The sequence below is a fragment of the Silene latifolia genome, chromosome X (genome assembly GCF_048544455.1).
Source record: "Silene latifolia isolate original U9 population chromosome X, ASM4854445v1, whole genome shotgun sequence".
Lineage (NCBI taxonomy): Eukaryota > Viridiplantae > Streptophyta > Magnoliopsida > Caryophyllales > Caryophyllaceae > Silene > Silene latifolia.
Window position 1 is genome coordinate 236,556,829 of NC_133537.1, and position 18,574 is coordinate 236,575,402.

The window sequence follows — 18,574 nt, forward strand, 5'->3', positions numbered from 1 at the left end:
CGGGATGCTATCAAATTTACACGCAATTAGAATTTTGTAATTGGTATTTGCATATGAAAATTAAATTTAACGGATTACCTAAATACAATGATAAAAGACTCGAATTTTCATTCATTGTATTGCTGCTACCCACAAATCCTCTTTTCATGGCACCGCTAAGTTGTACACATATTAAAGATGAGAAATAATTAAACGAATCACGCAAACAATTTATGGCCAACATAGAATTTAATAGCCTTATTAGTACGGAGTATCAAAACAATTGATGATTCCTAAAAGTAATAAATAATGTACATGTTCAGGCATGCAATTTTTTTTTTTTTTTTTTTTTAAATACTCATACTCTAGGAATAATACATCCATACCACAACTAAATTGATTCCCACGTATACGAGACTTTTGAATTTTTTGCGACTAATAAGATCTCAATAGATAATTATAGAGTATAACGGAGACATACCTCGAGTAACAGGATCTAATATAAACCTCTTGATTATCAGATTTTTAATAATATGTAAAGTATGAACAAATAATATGTGACTTATTAACAAATACAGACTATAATTCCTATTCGCTCGGTTGGTTAAGACTCGTGCTGATAACGTGTTGTGAAATAAAGACAAGAGAAGAATTGTAGAGAGAAGGTAGAGAGAATATGAAGAGAGATAGAACACTATATTATTCCATTATGAGGGGGTATATATACACATACATTGAGGGTAAAGTTTCCATAATATAATATACCCTAGAATATTCTAAGATATGGACATCCATATAATATTATACTATAATATTTCATAACAGAGATTTGATTGATATTAACTACACTAAAGATTGCTAAGAAGAACATGCTCTTCTAATTAGACTAATGGGGTATTTATAGTGGGGATTAGGTACATAAATTAGGGTTTACTAAGGGCTTAAATGACGATTAAGTTCTTGAGGAATCACCGGTCTCTAGGGAGACTCCGGTCTCTAGGGAGACTCCGGTCTCTTTTTCGCCGGTCTTAGAAAAAGATGCGCATCCTTCCTTGAAGCTTGTAGAAGACGAAAGTACTGTCTGGGAATCCAGACGTCTTTGGCACAGGACGGGCGGATTTGGGCGTTCCTGGGCGGGCGTCCAGAGGGGGAAGACGCTCGGATTGTGGGTGAGGGACGGGCGTCTTCAGGGCAATCCGCACGGATTGTCAAACAGTTTCATTCCTTCTTCTTTTCTTCCTTTTTCTTCATAAAATCCTTGAGGATTTCCTCGGGGATGCAAGGATCTTTTCTCATCATTGCCCATCTACTATAATATGTACAAAGGCCTTCTAATCTTGTCTCTCCTTTGAACAAGGCTAATTCGGGGACTAAATATGCTCTAATTATGGTCACATCAAATATCCCCAAACCGAACCTTTGCTCGTCCCGAGTAAAGAGGTGACAAAGACTAGGACCATTATTTAAACTAACCTAATAACATAGCCGATATGAGACCATTAGCGGGTCTCACTCCGCGCCTTCAACTCACAACAAGACAACCATGAGGTAGGATGCCTTCTTGCAAGGCAAGGTGGGTCTTGCCAAAATGGCGACACATCCAAACATTAAGGACACAAAATCAAGTAATGGATGTATCTACAAAAGAATAGCCACTTTCCTCATCTAAGTGGCGGAAATTATCTACAAGGGAAGCAATTCAAGGGTACACATTCCTTCATAGATGCAATTTCTTCAAACTACTAAGCCTAGAAGGATACCAATAAATCACCTCTAAATTGTGTCAATCTAGGGTACCTTTGTCCTCAATCGTTAAATGCTTTTGTCAAGAATAGACTCCCTATGGTGTTAGAAACACTGGAGGATCGCGGAATTCCCCCTCTTGCCTAGACAAGAAGAAGGGTCGTCCCCTCTCTACCATGCACAAAAATGGATACGATGGATAAAGGGATCGATAGATATTTGAGTTTCATTTTGGGAGTTTGCTTTTGTTTTTGTTTTCCCCCCAATTTCTTGTGGCATATAACATTTGAGAACATTTTCTTTTGCCATTTCTTTTGAATTTTGGCTTTTCAACACTTGACAACTTTTCAACTTTTTGCATTTCTCTTTTGAACATTTTCAAAGTCACCCCATATGTAGTGAGGGTGCCTTATATTTGAAGCATTAGGAGTCTATATTTTGCTCCTCTTTTCATTTGATGCAATTTTTGCAAACTTTCTTTTACTTTTCATTTCATTTCTTGAACTCAAATTTGAACAATTTCTTTTTTTGTGCCCATTCCCTGTGATGACAAAAATGTGGTAGAACATGGATGATGGATGCATGGTTTCAAGGGTCACCTTGGAATAAACGGTAGCCAAGGAGTTATCACACCACAAGGTACTCTTGACTAGGCCTTAATCCATTGGTCAAAGGATACTAGCATGACACATCCTAGGGTGTTTTACAAGTATTCTAACAAGCAAAGTTTTAAGAATAAAAAGCATCTACTAGGGCCTATATACACTTGTCAAGTTTCCCAAGTAGACGGTTTCGCAAAATTTTCTAACATGCAACTACATGCCATGATGCAACTAGCATATCAACATCCTAATGAAAATGATTCTACCAACTAATATGCCATATAATCTAAATGCAAGTCCTAGATTCACATTGTTATACCGCATCAATCAAAATAAAGCCACATAGTCATTAACATAAAGAGGAAAAAGGAGATTGGAAAGATCATACCATGCGGTCTTCAATATCCTCATGTCTCGGATGTGGCGTAGTCAATCAATGTGAACAAGGATAGAACAAACACAATATATACAATAATATATACATGACTACACTACAAAGGAAATGAACTTGTTTTTGGATTTTAAAATTTTTAAAATTTTTATGGTTTTTCGAAATTTTTTGATTTTTTTTTTGGATTTTTGAATAAAAGTTAAGTTAGAATTCCCCATCCCCACACTAATATGGGCATTGTCCTCAATGGCCAAAATGATGGAAAATTATGCAAACATTGATACGTGCATTTTATATAGTCTTTTAGCCTAATTTATGCACGTATTTCTATGCTTTTATCGTGGTTTTATGCTACGAAATGCCCCGAATTGCATACTTTGGAAGTTCTTGTCTTATTTGCAGGAATGAGCCATAAAGTAGTGAAATCAAGTCATTTACCGTCCGTTTTGCATGCATTTGGAGGAAGAGATAATTTGGAGTGGGAAATATTGCTGTCTTGGGATGCGTGAAGGTGTTTCGGGAGCTAAGGGGACAAGTCAAAGACCAAACTACAAGACCAACACGAGCTGGAACCAGGAACCACTCGATCGAGCAGTTTCTCTTGGTCGATCGAGTGAACAGACGGAAGAACTGTTCGATCGAGTGAACAACTGTTCGATCGAGCCTTATCTTTGGTCGATCGAGTAAACAGACGCAGGAACTGTTCGATCGAGTGACTTAACTGCTCGATCGAGCAGTTACAAGCTATTGGGCTTCTATTCACGTGAAGTTTAGATTAGGTTTTATGTTTTGGAGGCTATAAAAGAAATCTAATAAGAGGACTACGTATCTCTCCTCTTTTTCTTCTCCTCTTTTATCACTTTCACATACATTGTTACTGACAGCGACTTTTGTTCTTAATTTCCGGACTTAATTCAGTAATTCTTTCCCTTCCTTTTCTTCTTTAATTATTGTTTATTTATGTTTATTGTTCTTCCCTTATTTCTTGTTTCCCCTTTAATTATGCGTAGCTAATTCCCCTAGTATGTTAGGATTAGGGAAGCCGTGGTAGCATGTTTTAACTGACTTGAATAGGTTAGACTTGCGATAGGAATTGTATTAGGCAATTTAACTGTTATCCGGTCGAATGAATGCATGCAGGAGACCATAAATCTAGTTAACCCCGACCTAGATCGAAAGATTGGAAGGGAAGGCTTGCTTAATTACAATAGGGTATTGCAGTGAGGGCGAAAGTTAAGCTGTTTACGCTCTAGGGCGGTTTAAGGACCGAAAGGTGACGACCATAGCTCTTCTTATCAATAGTTTAATCACCTCAGTATTCCCGATAGTATAAGATCTGATAGCTGCCACGGTAGACCGACTCCTAGCATACTCCCTTTTCTTCTGTTAATTTCTTTTTTTTTATTTCCCTTGCTTTAGTCTTTAGTTAGTTAAATCAATCAAAACCCCCATCGTGACATTAGACAGATAAATAGACAAATAGATAGTACACCGCCTCCCTGTGGAGATCGACCCTACTTACCGCTGACTTCTGTTAGTAGTACTTAGGTATTTTATTTTTGGTACGAAACGACAGTATCAAACATGATGCATGAATTCTACATTAAATGCAAGCTATACTAATCTACACTACATGATGCATGAGTTTTTGTTTATGACGGAGAGCGTAATTTAGATTACCTCCCGTTGCGTATGCATGTACTTCCCCAAACCGAGATAGACATTATTTCTAATGTCCTAAAGTTGGGGGTAGTTCATGTATACAAGATACAATGCATGAAACTAAATTTGTCATTTTGGATTTTCAAAAGTGGGAATAATGAAATAAGAATACCTCAATGGGGCCGAGGTGTTAGTCCTCTATGTTGATAGGACTCTCCAACCATGATCAAGATAAAATAAATAAAACAAAGAAAGAAGTAGACAAACCTCAAGAGGGTAGGAGCCTCCAAAGCTTGCTAGTCTTCCACCATATCATCATTGTCATCATCTTCCTCAATAGAAGTGGACTCATCACCACTTTCCTCTTCACTTCCTTGCTCACTTCCTTCATCATCTTCTTCTTCTTCATTAGTCCCTTCCTCTTCATTTACCTCTTCATCAATGCTTTCATCAACAACCTCATCACCGACAACCTCATCGTCACCCGGTATCTCACCCCTAGATGCACTAGGAAAGAAGACTTCCCTATCCGCCCAACTAGGCAAAGGACATGAAGGATCAAGTAGTCCTTGCCTAGCTAAATGAAGGAGGGGTGGATATTGGGCTAAGTATGCATCTTCCCGATCCTTATAAGCTTGTTTGTGTATCTCTTGCATAAGTAGAGTCATGTAGTCATTGCTTGCTTTAACACCTTCGGGTTTGAACTCTTGATACTTGAATGGATAGGGTGGTGTGACAATGGAGGAGGAGGGCATTTCAATTTCACCCCTTTGTTGACGGATGATGTATTCAGCGTCTTTTGAGAGGGGAAGAAGGTAGTTGGTCCGATGGACACTCAAACGGCATATCTTGGAAGGCAAAGTAAAAGATCTAGCATCATTGGTGAGCCACCCATATTTGGTGTCAAGAGGGTTATGAGTGACCCACTTGTACTTGTTAATCATGGCATCCATTTCAATGAGAAGACCCCCCTTTTTCGCCACATACTTGCTATCCTTGTTGAAATTCGGATCAAAGTACTTAGCCAAAAGAGTGACTAGACCTTCATTTACAATAAAAGCGGTGCCTTGCTTTCCACAATCAACATTTAGCCATCTTTCCACCAAAAGCCTAAGAGAATTGTAAGGCTTGGTGAATTCCCTTCCAATATTAAAGGCCGACTCAAGTAGAACACAATCGAGCTTGGTAAAGTGGTTAGTGTCTTTTCTTGCAATGATAGTATTCCCGATGACCTTGTGCCATACTCTAATGCCCGGATGGTGGACTAATAGAGCGCGACTAACATGATAGTTCTCAAATTTCCTCCCGGAAATCGCCTCCCAAAGAGGAGCGGGGTCATATTTTTCGGGCTTCTTGTAATAACTAGGTGAGTCACTAAGACCGAATGCTTTACCCAAATCATCAAAGGTGATGCGCCTACACACATTGGCAAGGCGGAACTCGATGTTTTCTCTAGTCTCTACCTTAGTCACTTTCAAAGAACTCAAGAATTCTAAGGTAAGGGAGGGGTATGTCAATTCTCTTGTAGAAAACAATTTTTCCAACCCCATGGCTTCAAATAAGGCTTTTGTTTGTTCAAGGACACCCAATTTGTTTAAGGCATCTTCACATATGAATTTGGTGGGTAGAAAGGATTTTCTAGCATAATTGGCAAATGTATCCCTATGGGAGTTAGAAATGAAAATTACCTCCGGATAGTTTGATAATTGAGCAATTTCCGGAGTTGTTGATGTTGTTGCTTCCAAGGGAGGAATTTGTTGTTGTTGAACTTCCAAGTTTGAACTAGCTACCACCATAGCCAATGAGGCTTTCTTTGGTTGAAGTCATTGTTGTCTTGTTGAGAGTGTCTTTGCCTTAGGTGCCTTTGTTGATCCTTTTGTTCTTGTCATTGATGAAAATACCAAGAAAAGAGTGAAAATCTTCAATTTCCAAGTATACCCAAATCGATTTTAAGATGAAAGGCTTTGCCTTTGTAATTTCAAAAATCGACTCAAAGGTTTAAGATTTTGGTGCTTGGTTTGATTTTTGTTGAAAGAGGAGTGATTAATTGTTGTTAAAAGGAAGTTTGGATTTGATTTTGTTGAATTTGGTTGAGGAAATCTTGTTTTGGTGATGGAGAGGATGAGGGTTTTGAGTTTTGGGGTTTATGGGTAGTGTTTTGAATGAATGAATGAAGGAATGAATGTGGGATGGGGTATTTGAAATACCCGAAAAATTTTAAACTGCAGGGGAAGACGGGCGTCTTTCCTTCGGGACGCTCGGATTCTGCTTATTTTGGGTTCAGGATTCTCGCCTAAAGACGGGCGTCTTTCAGCTGGGACGCTGGGATTCTTTGATTGCAGGACGAGCGTCTTCTGCTGAAGACGGGCGGATTCTTAGACAACAAGCTTTCTTGTTTTGTACTGGCAAAAAGACGGGCGTCTTTCTGCAATGGTGGGCGGATTTCTGAAGACGGGCGTCTTCTCTACCAGGACGCTCGGATTCTTCGACAGTCCCAAAATTTCAAATTTTCAGTTAATATGGACGGGCGGATTCTGGCAAAGACGCTCGGATTTCCTGAAGACGAGCGGATTCCTCTTGAAGACGCTCAGATTCTCCCTGTTTTACCCGGATTCAGTTCCATCCATGCACTTGCATATCCCTTGTCATTTTTCATTCTTCAAGTCCCGTGTTCTTCATTGTAGGGGGCACTACTAAGGCATGAATAGCCTAGGCAATTGCTATCCCCACACTAAGCTAAAGCACTACACATCAATTAAATCATTAGTCCCTCCCTCACTTCTCTCAAAAATGATAATTATCTTGATCAAAGCATAAAAATCCAAAAATGACAAAAATGCAATGTAAGAATTAAAATGCAAGTTAGGGAGTTAGAAATATTTACAAATGGTGGTTTAGGGAGGACTCCACCAAACCTCATCCTTAGTGAGATGTCATGGGGGCATGTCCAAGGTGCTGTTGATGTTTCTCAACACCTTGAAGAAGTAGTCAAAAGCTTGTTCATTATCATGATAAAGATCTTCAATAGACCTTTGCCCTTGTTGTCCTTCATGTCGGTCTTTATCGATAACATTACCAATATAGGGATTGAAAATCCCTTCAAACTCATCGTCCCAAAGACCACAAACTTCATCTACTTGATCACTAAAGATCTCTTGAGTTGATAGAGACAACTCTCCCACTTTCTTGTCTTGGCCAATGAGGCCATCCTCTTCATTGCTTGACTTTGGTGAGCTTTTCAAGCTCTCTTTGTTACAATTCACTTGCTCTTTGAATGGAGCATCATCAATTTTCTTCTTCCATTGGAATTACGACTTCTTCTTATCATCCTTCTGGCTATAATGATCAACCATAAAACATGGTTCATGCAAACGAGGAGCTCTCATGGTCTTGTCAAGATTGAAAGTTATGCTCTCATCTCCCACTTCTAGAGTGAGCTCTCCATGCTTCACATCAATCACCGCACCCGCGGTGTGTAAGAAAGGTCTTCCTAGAATGATTTGAATGTTGGAGTCTTATTCCATGTCAACAATGACAAAGTCCACCGGGATGAAAAATTTCCCAACTCTTACGGGAACATCTTCCCATATCCCTAATGGTGTCTTCGTCTATCTATCGGCCATTTGGAGTGTGATATTGGTGCATTTTGAAGGAAATGTAGATCTTTATACATACTAACATACTCATATATGTTGAAATTAATTTGTCATAAAATTAAATACGGATTTTATGCATGCAAACAATATGATAAAATAGAGTAAAAATCATGTTCTTACAATGGGTATTTCGGTTTAATGGGCACAAAAGAAATCTCCTTTTCTTTTGTTCTTGAGCTTTCCTTTAATGGAAGAAACAAGATCCAAGTATAGGATCTCTCCTTAGGAATAATACCCAAAGCTAACTCTTAATCTAATTAATATTATTTGAGCTAGTATAATATTAATCTTGTGAAAAATTGAACCAAAAATTGTTTGGTTTTGGCTCCTAAAACCGGGTAGGAGAAGAGGTGAGGAAGAGTGTTATTTTTATCTCTCTAAAAATAATAATATGAAGTGAATGAATAAAAATTATCTAACACACACTCCATATGGTGAATGATAAAGATAATAAGTAAAAGAGCCCTTGTTCTTTCCAAGGGAAAACCGGGTAGGGTGAAGGGAGATGGCCAATGCATGATCTTTGTGCTCTTACACAAAAGACACTAGGTATGCATGCCTAAATTAGAGTAATAATCATGAATTCCACTAATCTTAATTAACACAATACAATTTGTTAATCACACCCATATTTCGGTCCATTTGAAGATAAAATGGAATCCATTTTATTTTTGTCAATTGTCAATATGTCACATGTCATATGTGACATAAATTTGTTATGTATTTTTATCATATAAAAATCAACGTATTAATAAAAAATACGTCATATACAAAAATCGACTTAGTAATTCATAATTACTTGTACCAAAATATTTTACCGTTTATAAATCGCATTTATAATAATTCATTCAAATCCAATCGTTTCTTTAAACAATAATTTCATCCGAGTAATGATACAATTCGATTACTCAGACCGTATCTCATTTAATCACATTTTAATTTGATACGTAAATTTTACTTCCAAAATCGTCCGTCAATTTTTCAGGTAATTTAATTAACTCGTAATATTATACGATTAATTAAATGATCAATTAAGAGTGTTGCCCTATAGGTATGACCTAGGGGGTCAACTGATCACCACCGTCACACGACAGTAATGTCAAACTCTAGTCAGCCAATCATTACCGATATATGTTGACCATTGTGATTGTGAAAAAATACTTCCCAATTGTATTCTTTAAAATGAGATTTAATAATGATATTTAAATCATATGATCGCACTATTGTTGAGGACACATTTCCCAACAATCTCCCACTTGTCCTCGACAAGTGTGCGTCACCCATTCTCTTGTCCTATTACTATCTCCCACTCAATGCAAGGTGTCTTTCAGGTCGTACTTGCAAGTGATCATATCGAGAGTGGTTTCCTCGATCTGGAGAATAACCGATTGACCGGACTTATCTATCATAGATACTTTCCGAGCGTGGCCACGCATTTCGATTCATTACTCCTCGAGTGGCCCCGAGATATTGTTATAACCCCGACTAGGGGTGGACAATTCCTATCGCACTCATTCCCTTCGACTAGCCACGCCCATCATAACCCAAAATATGCCCATTTGACCCCATTTACGAAGGTCGTAGTAACACAAATCAAAGTTAATCAAACGTGCCATCTTAGGCGAATAGTCTTTAGTCAAAAGAATCGACTCATTTGAATACTATAGTGGCTCTCGCCACGACCAGGCTATATAAATTTGCCAGAACTCTATAAGCGGTCATAAGGCCCGACAAAATGTTCCTAACAATATGCCTATGTGATCGACTAGTCATCTCACATGACTCTATGGCACTTGAACTTGCCATCAATCGCCTCACACTCTAGTCACTTCGAGACGTCACCTCATATAAGTGACTATGGGCAAATACTATGTTAATCCGTGTTCACTTTAACAGGGTTCAATTGTCTCTACAACCCGTTTGGATGTAACAATGTATAAATTAAAGATAAAAGACAAATGTGATTATGAACATGAACAAAAACAACACTTTTATTTCATTTCAAAATCTAACAAAAACTTGGTACACGTTTAAGTCCCATGGACGTAACATGTCCATCATGCTTAGCCTGCGATAAAGGCTTGGTGAGCGGATCGGCTATGTTGTCATCCATCCCAACCTTACAAATCGCAATTTCCTTTCTTTCAATGAAATCTCTTATTACATGATACTTTCTAAGTACATGTCTAGATCTATTACTAGACTTTGGCTCCTTAGCTTGGAAGATCGTCCCACTATTATCACAATAGAGAGTGATGGGATCATTGGCGGTAGGTACTACTTTTAGACCTTCCGTGAATTGCCGATCCAAACAGACTTCCTTAGCAGCTTCGATGCTTTGCGATGTACTCAGCCTCCATTGTAGAATCCGCGATTCTGACTTCCTTGAAGCTTCTCCAGCTTACGGCACCACCATTGAGCATAAACACGAAACCAGCTTGTGATTTCAAGTCATCTCTATCTGTTTGAAAACTTGAGTCCGTGTATCCATTAACACGCAACTCAGTGTCTCCTCCAAACACAAGGATAGAATCCTTAGTTCTTCTCAAGTACTTAAGGATGTTCTTGACAAAGAATCCGGTGACTCTCACCTGGATTTCCTTGATATCTACTCGTCATGCTCAAGGCATACGAGACATCGGGACGTGTGCATATCATGGCATACATGATTGATCCAACAATGGAAGCATAAGGGATCAACTTCATGCGTTCAACATCATGGGGTTCGGAGGGACATTGAGTCTTGCTCAATATCGTCCCGGTTACCATAGGTACCAAACCCCTTTTGGATTTGTCCATGCTAAACCGTCGAAGAATCTTATCGACATAAGACTCTTGACTTAGTGCCAATATCCTCTTGGATCTATCTCTATAGATCCGGATACCTAATATGCGTTGTGCCTCTCCTAAATCCTTCATTTGGAAGTGGTTACCTAACCACTTCTTAACAGAAGACAACATTGGAATATCATTTCCAATGAGTAGTATGTCATCGACATACAAGATTAGGAACACAACATTGCTCCCACTGAATTTCATGTATAAACATGGTTCCTCAACACTTCGAGTGAAACCAGTTTCCTTTATAACATGATTGAATCGATGATTCCAACTTCTAGATGCTTGCTTAAGACCATAAATGGATCTCTTAAGTTTGCACACTTTGTTAGGATTTTTAGAATCAACAAAACCTTCGGGTTGTATCATGTACACCTCCTCTTCTAAATGCCCATTTAGAAAAGCGGTTTTGACATCCATTTGCCATATTTCATAATCATGAAATGAGGCGATCGCTAACAAAATCCGTATGGATCTTAGCATGGCTACGGGGGCGAAGGTCTCATCATAATGGAGACCTTGGACTTGGGTAAATCCCTTTGCCACTAGCCTAGCTTTGTAGACATCGTCATGTCCTTCTATGCCATTTTTGACCTTGAATATCCATTTGCATTGGAGGGGTCTTGCCCCTTTAGGCAAATCTACCAAGTCCCAAACTTGGTTTTCATGCATAGAATCCATTTCGGACTTCATGGCTTCAAGCCATAAGGAGGAATTTGGACTAGAGATTGCGGCCTTGTAGGTAGCGGGCTCATCACTTTCCATAAGCAATACATCGAGTGTTCCATCTTCCTCGATAAGTCCCACATATCGATCGGGATGGCGAATTACTCGGCCCGTCCTTCTTAGTGGAGGAGGTATAACCGCGTTAGACGACGAAGGAACATCTTCTTGCGTCTCTATCTCGGTTTGTGGCTCTTGAACTTCATCAAGTTCTAAATTTCTCCCACTCTGTCTCTTAGAAATAAATTCTCTTTCTAAGAAGACAGCCTCGCAAGACACAAACACTTTATGATCTTGAGGTTTGTAGAAGTAATATCCTCGAGAGGTCGAGGGGTAACCTACAAAGATGCATTTTTCGGATCTTGGGGCAAGCTTGTTGTCGTTCTTAGTTTTGACGTAAGCATCACATCCCCAAATCTTCATATAGGATATATTGGGAACCCTTCCCGTCCACATTTCACATGGAGTTTTCTCGGTGGATTTGGTGGGACTATTGTTTAAAGATCTAATTGCGGTTTGAATTGCAAATCCCCAAAACGAGTTCGGTAACTCGGTTTGAATCATCATGGATCGAACCATATCAAGTAAGGTTCGATTCCTCCTTTCGGCAACACCATTTAGTTGTGGTGTTCCGGGTGGAGTAAGTTGTGATATAATACCACGAATTTTCAAGTGTGAATCAAATTCAAGGCTAAGGTATTCACCACCACGGTCGGATCGTAGTGCCTTAATCCTTTTGTTCAATTGGTTCTCTACTTCGTTTTGAAATTCCTTGAATTTCTCAAACGCTTCACTCTTGTGTTTCATTAAATAGATATACCCATATCTACTCAAGTCATCGGTAAAGGTTATAAAGTAGTCATAATTACCACGAGCGGTGATACTCATTGGTCCGCATACATCGGTGTGTATGAGTCCCAATAGCTCACTAGCTCGTGTCTCTTTACCACTAAAAGGATTGCGAGTCATTTTTCCAAGTAGGCAATATTCGCATGTACCATATGATTGATAATCAAATGGTGTAATCACATTAGTCGAAATTAATCTTTTGATGCGATTCTCGTTTATGTGACCTAATCGACAATGCCAAATGAACGCTTCACTTGGGTCACTTGATTTGAGTTTCTTTGATTGAATGTTATAAATATCATTCGTCGGATTTGAGGTCTCTAAAATGTAAATGCCATTAATGGAAGAAGCTTGGCCAATAACCAAATCATTCCTAGAAATAGTACAACGATTGTTCTTAATGACAAAACAAAAACCGTCCATGTCTAGCATGGCGATTGAAATAATGTTTTTAGAGAGCGTAGGCACATAAAAACAATTATGCAAATACAACTCAAATCCATTAGGCAAAGCTAAAACATAAGTTCCCTTGGATTCTGCCGCTACCCGAGCTCCATTTCCAAGGCGTAGATCCACATCTCCCTTGCTAAGCCTCTCCACATCTCTTAAACCCTGTAAATGATTACAAAGGTGAGAACCACAACCGGTATCTAGTACCCATGTCGTAGTGGAAGTATAATTTATATCAATAACATAAATTTCTTTATGAATTGTACCTTTTGGAGTAATGAGTCCTTCCCTTATATTTCGCAAATATACGGGACAATTCCTAAGCCAATGTCCCATGCCATAGCAATAATGGCACTCATCATTAACTTGCTTGAAGTTTTTGATTTTCTTTCCTTTCTTCTTGAACCTTTTGCCCTTTGAAGCAAGAGCTTGATTGCTTGAGCTCCCACTAGCTTTGGCATCTTTATCTTCCAGAGACAAAGACCCTATAGATTGTATGAGGTAGATAGTCTTCCTGAGACGGACTCACACGAGGTCTAGTAGTAGTAGGTGGTTTAGAAGAAGTGATGAAGTTAAGGTTTCCATCCGAACCTATCCCGAAATGAAGTTCTCTAGTAGTATCGAAATCATTGTTGGAGCATACGTCGTCAAAAACATTGTGATACGACTCAATAGTTATTGGTGCGGTAGCATTTGATGGATTCATTGTAAAGAACTACAAATATGGAGGAAAAAGGAAATATTAACATTTGTCTTTTAAAATCATACTTGCAAATTAACAAGATATGAACATTTATATAGTGACCTCTACCCAACTATAATAAATGATTCCAAGACCCAAATTCATATCGACTTAGGCACGGTGGGGCCGATACATCCTTTATCAATATAACTCGGTGGATTAACGTTTAATCGATTCTACTTTTAGAACTCTTGGTCGATAATATTACATTAACAATTATCTTTAGCCCAAAACACATCCGACAAGGGCACGGTGGGGCCGATACATCCCTTATCAAAAACTTTTGTTGAGTTCAATCCAAATTTCGAATAAATGTGTCCATGATCCAAACCCACATTAACTTGGGCACGGTGTGGCCGATACATCCCTTATCAACATGAATTCGGTGGATTAACATTCATCACCCACTTCCCCTACGTAAAAAGGTTTGTACCCCGGTGGGGCCGAGCGCACTCCCTCGCGAAATAGGTTTTCATGGTTTCTACTATTTGGTAAGGCTATGTCTCAATTAATTGTTTTAGCGAGAGGTCATGTCAATTTATTATCTATCACGTTTTAAGTGAACTAAAGCGGTGAACTACGATAATTTTAATTGACACGGTCGATAAACTCGATAAAATAAGGATGCATGTTTTAGTTATGGCGATTTAGCGATGCATGTGACATAAAATAAAATGCAAGCATAAAGATAAATAAATCCTAGTATGGCCTTTCCTAAAATAGAAAACTATTTAACTATTACATATTCGGAAACCAACTCCATTGGTCCCTTGATCTTCGGTTGTGGCACGCATCTCGAGGTAACACCGTCTTTATGTATCGCCATTCTTGAAGAAATCCGTCTTTGGGAACTCCGGAATGAATAAAATTACATAATAAATTACATAATTTCCAATTATACATTTGTAACTAAAATAAAAATAAATTTATTAAATTACAAAACGGTGATACGAGATCACAATAAAATTACAACCGAATCGATATTCCCATACATTTCGGGAAATACCAATTAAAATCTAAGGCCATACTAAGTAAAATTACATAATTCAAAATTACATAAATTAAAATTATGACAATCATAAAGAAAATGCAGCATTATAATATGTAAGAACATGCTCAATTTTATGCTAAATCGCCTTTAATTAGCCAATATCGTATATTACTTCGGTTTTTACGGATTTGCGTGATTTCAACATTTTATAATCACAAAAATACATAAACTCATATTTATGCATAAGTTAATTACCCTAACCTTTTAGGACTCAAAATTTAGTCTTCACTAATAATTTGACCATAATTAACCCATATTTATAAAATTGTTCATAAATGGACCAAAATTACAAAAATAAGCTATACACTTCAAATAAATCACAAAATTTCAAATAAATTCAAAATTTGAAATTCAAATTCATGAACATTCTGGAAAAATACCATGACACTCATAATGTTCAAAATCTTAGGTTAAAAATTTCGAAATTTTCCTTTTAAAAACAATGTTGCGGTTTATCGATTTTTAATAAAATAATCATAAAAACATGGAAAAATTATATTCATTAACTTTTAAATTTTAGATCTGAAAAAGATAATAAAATGCAACATTAGACGTTTTTCCTAAGTCATAGATTATGTTTTATTAATTTTTCACTAATAATGTCACTATTTATGCTATTTTTCTTCAAAAATCCATAAATCATGCAAAAAGACTTCTTTATAGCCAATTATTTTACACACATCTTGTAAAATTGCATGTGACAACAAATTAATTTTCTATGACCAGATTCGAAATTTAACTCATATTAACCTATTTTTCACCTAAATCCGAATTTAATAATGAAAAATCCATTTTTCGAGCATAACAAGTCCAAAAATTATGAAAATTTACAGGTTATCTCAAAATGATATATGTGACAACATATCTAAAAATCAATGAAAAATTCGAAGTATAGCTAATTTTAGACCGAAAATGACATTTTTACACACAAAATCATATTTAAATGCCATTAATGTATAATATGAACAATAAAAATCCGTACAATTAACCAAAATATCCTAAAACATTTTAGGACCAGAAATATTAACATGCATGGATTAATTTCGTGATATCTCATAATAACACAAATTTTACAAGTTTTATTTGTTATTCTTATAACTCAGAAAAACTTTTAACCGATTTGCATGCAAACAACCGTGGCTCTAGATACCGATTGAAGGAAATGCAGATCTTTATACATACTAACATACTCATATATGTTGAAATTAATTTGTCATAAAATTAAATACGGATTTTATGCATGCAAACAATATGATAAAATAGAGGAGAAATCATGTTCTTACTATGGGTATTTCGGTTTAATGGGCACAAAAGAAATCTCCTTTTCTTTTGTTCTTGAGCTTTCCTTTAATGGAAGAAACAAGATCCAAGTATAGGATCTCTCCTTAGGAATAATACCCAAAGCTAACTCTTAATCTAATTAATATTATTTGAGCTAGTATAATATTAATCTTGTGAAAAATTGAACCAAAAATTGTTTGGTTTTGGCTCCTAAAACCGGGTAGGAGAAGAGGTGAGGAAGAGTGTTATTTTTATCTCTCTAAAAATAATAATATAAAGTGAATGAATAAAAATTATCTAACACACACTCCATATGGTGAATGATAAAGATAATAAGTAAATGAGCCCTTGTTCTTTCCAAGGGAAAACCGGGTAGGGTGAAGGGAGATGGCCAATGCATGGTCTTTGTGCTCTTACACAAAAGACACTAGGTATGCATGCCTAAATTAGAGTAATAATCATGAATTCCACTAATCTTAATTAACACAATACAATTTGTTAATCACACCCATATTTCGGTCCATTTGAAGATAAAATGGAATCCATTTTATTTTTGTCAATTGTCAATATGTCACATGTCATATGTGACATAAATTTGTTATGTATTTTTATCATATAAAAATCAACCTATTAATAAAAAATACGTCATATACAAAAATCGACTTAGTAATTCATAATTACTTGTACCAAAATATTTTACCGTTTATAAATCGCATTTATAATAATTCATTCAAATCCAATCGTTTCTTTAAACAATAATTTCATCCGAGTAATGATACAATTCGATTACTCAGACCGTATCTCATTTAATCACATTTTAATTTGATACGTAAATTTTACTTCCAAAATCGTCCGTCAATTTTTCAAGTAATTTAATTAACTCGTAACATTATACGATTAATTAAATGATCAATTAAGAGTGTTGCCCTATAGGTATGACCTAGGGGGTCAACTGATCACCACCGTCACACGACAGTAATGTCAAACTCTAGTCACCAATCATTACCAATATATGTTGACCAGGTTGACAAAAAAAATACTTCCCAATTGTATTCTTTAAAATGATATTTAATAATGATATTTAAATCATATGATCGCACTATTGTTGAGGACACATTTCCCAACACATTTAAGCTCTCCCATCCCCAACCTTTTACTCACCGAGTACGGTATAACACTCACACTAGCCCCTAGATCCCATAAGGCTTTGTTGATGGTGGTGTCGCCAATGGTACACGGTATTGAGAAGTTTCCCGGATCTTTGAGTTTTGGAGGTGAACTCCCTTGAAGGATTTCACTACTCACCTTAGTGAAGGCGATAGTCTCAAGCTTCCGGATCGACTTCTTCTTTGTGAGGATGTCTTTCATGTATTTTGCATAGGCCGGCACGTGATTGATTAATTCCGTGAAAGGAATCGAGATTTCCAAATTCTTCACAATTTCCATAAATTTTCCAAGTTGGTAATCAAATTTGGGCTTGGCTTGGCGACTTGGAAAAGGAAGTCTAATCACAATGGGCTCTTTCTCCTTGACCTTGTCTTCATTTTTCTTTGAAATTTCTTCTTTTGATGGTTCTCTATCCTTGGAGTTTTGCATAATTTCTTCTTTGTCATTAGCTTCCACAACTTCATCCTCAACTTGCTTCTTTGGTGCTTCATACCTTGTACCACTCCTCAAGTGAATGGCACTAACCGTTTCATGTCTTGGGGGATTACTTTGAGGTGGTAATTGCCCCTTTTGTCTTTGTGAGCTTGAAGATGCTAGTTGAGTCAGTTGGGTTTCCAACATTTTGGTGTGAGCTAGGATGTTGTTGATGGTGATTTCCTTTGCTTGACTATCCTTTTGCATTTGAGTGAAAAACTCTTGTTGATTCTTTTGCATTTGGAGGACCGCTTTTTGGACATCAAAACCTTAGTTTTGGTTGTAAAAGGGTCTTTGATTTTGGTTTCTCATGGGAGGTGGGGTGTATGTTGGTTGAGGGTTTTGAACATTTTGGCTTTTGTATGAGAGATTTGGATGGAATTTGGTGTTTTCATTGTAATAGTTTGAATAAGGGGTACCACTCTTGTATGCTTGGAAAGAATTCACTTGTTCATTTGTTCCCCTACATTCACTTTGGTCATGTCCCAAAGTTCCACAATTCTCACATATCCCACTTGGGATTGATGAAGATGCCGTCATGGCATTAACATGATGCTTTGGTGATTTTGAGGCTTCTTCAAGTCTAGCCATAGCTTTTTCAAACTTCAAATTGATGGTATCAATGTGAGCACTAAGTTAAGCACCCAATTGAGTAATGGAGTCCACTTCATGCTTTCCTCCTATAGTAGCCTTGCGAGGTCTAATATATTGTGAGTTGTGGACCGCCATTTCTTCAATTTTGTTCCAAGTTTGATTGTCATCAACTTCGGTGAACATTCCATTTGATCCCATGTTGAGAATGTTCCTTGAATCTTCATAAAGTCCGTTCCAAAATTGTTGTACCAAGAACCACTCGCTAAGTTCATGATGAGGACATGAGCGGCAAATTCCCTTGAATCGCTCTCAAGCTTCATACAAAGATTCTTCATCTCTTTGCTTAAAGCCCGTAATTTGAGCTCTTAGCAT

At 37.2% G+C, this 18,574-nt stretch overlaps 1 non-coding gene across 1 annotated transcript; it reads left to right on the forward strand.

The window, feature by feature from the left end:
• The first annotated feature begins 18,467 nt into the window (after window positions 1–18,467).
• LOC141624415 (small nucleolar RNA R71) lies at window positions 18,468–18,574 on the forward strand. The gene has a single exon (XR_012534222.1). It is a non-coding gene; the product is annotated as a small nucleolar RNA R71 (small nucleolar RNA).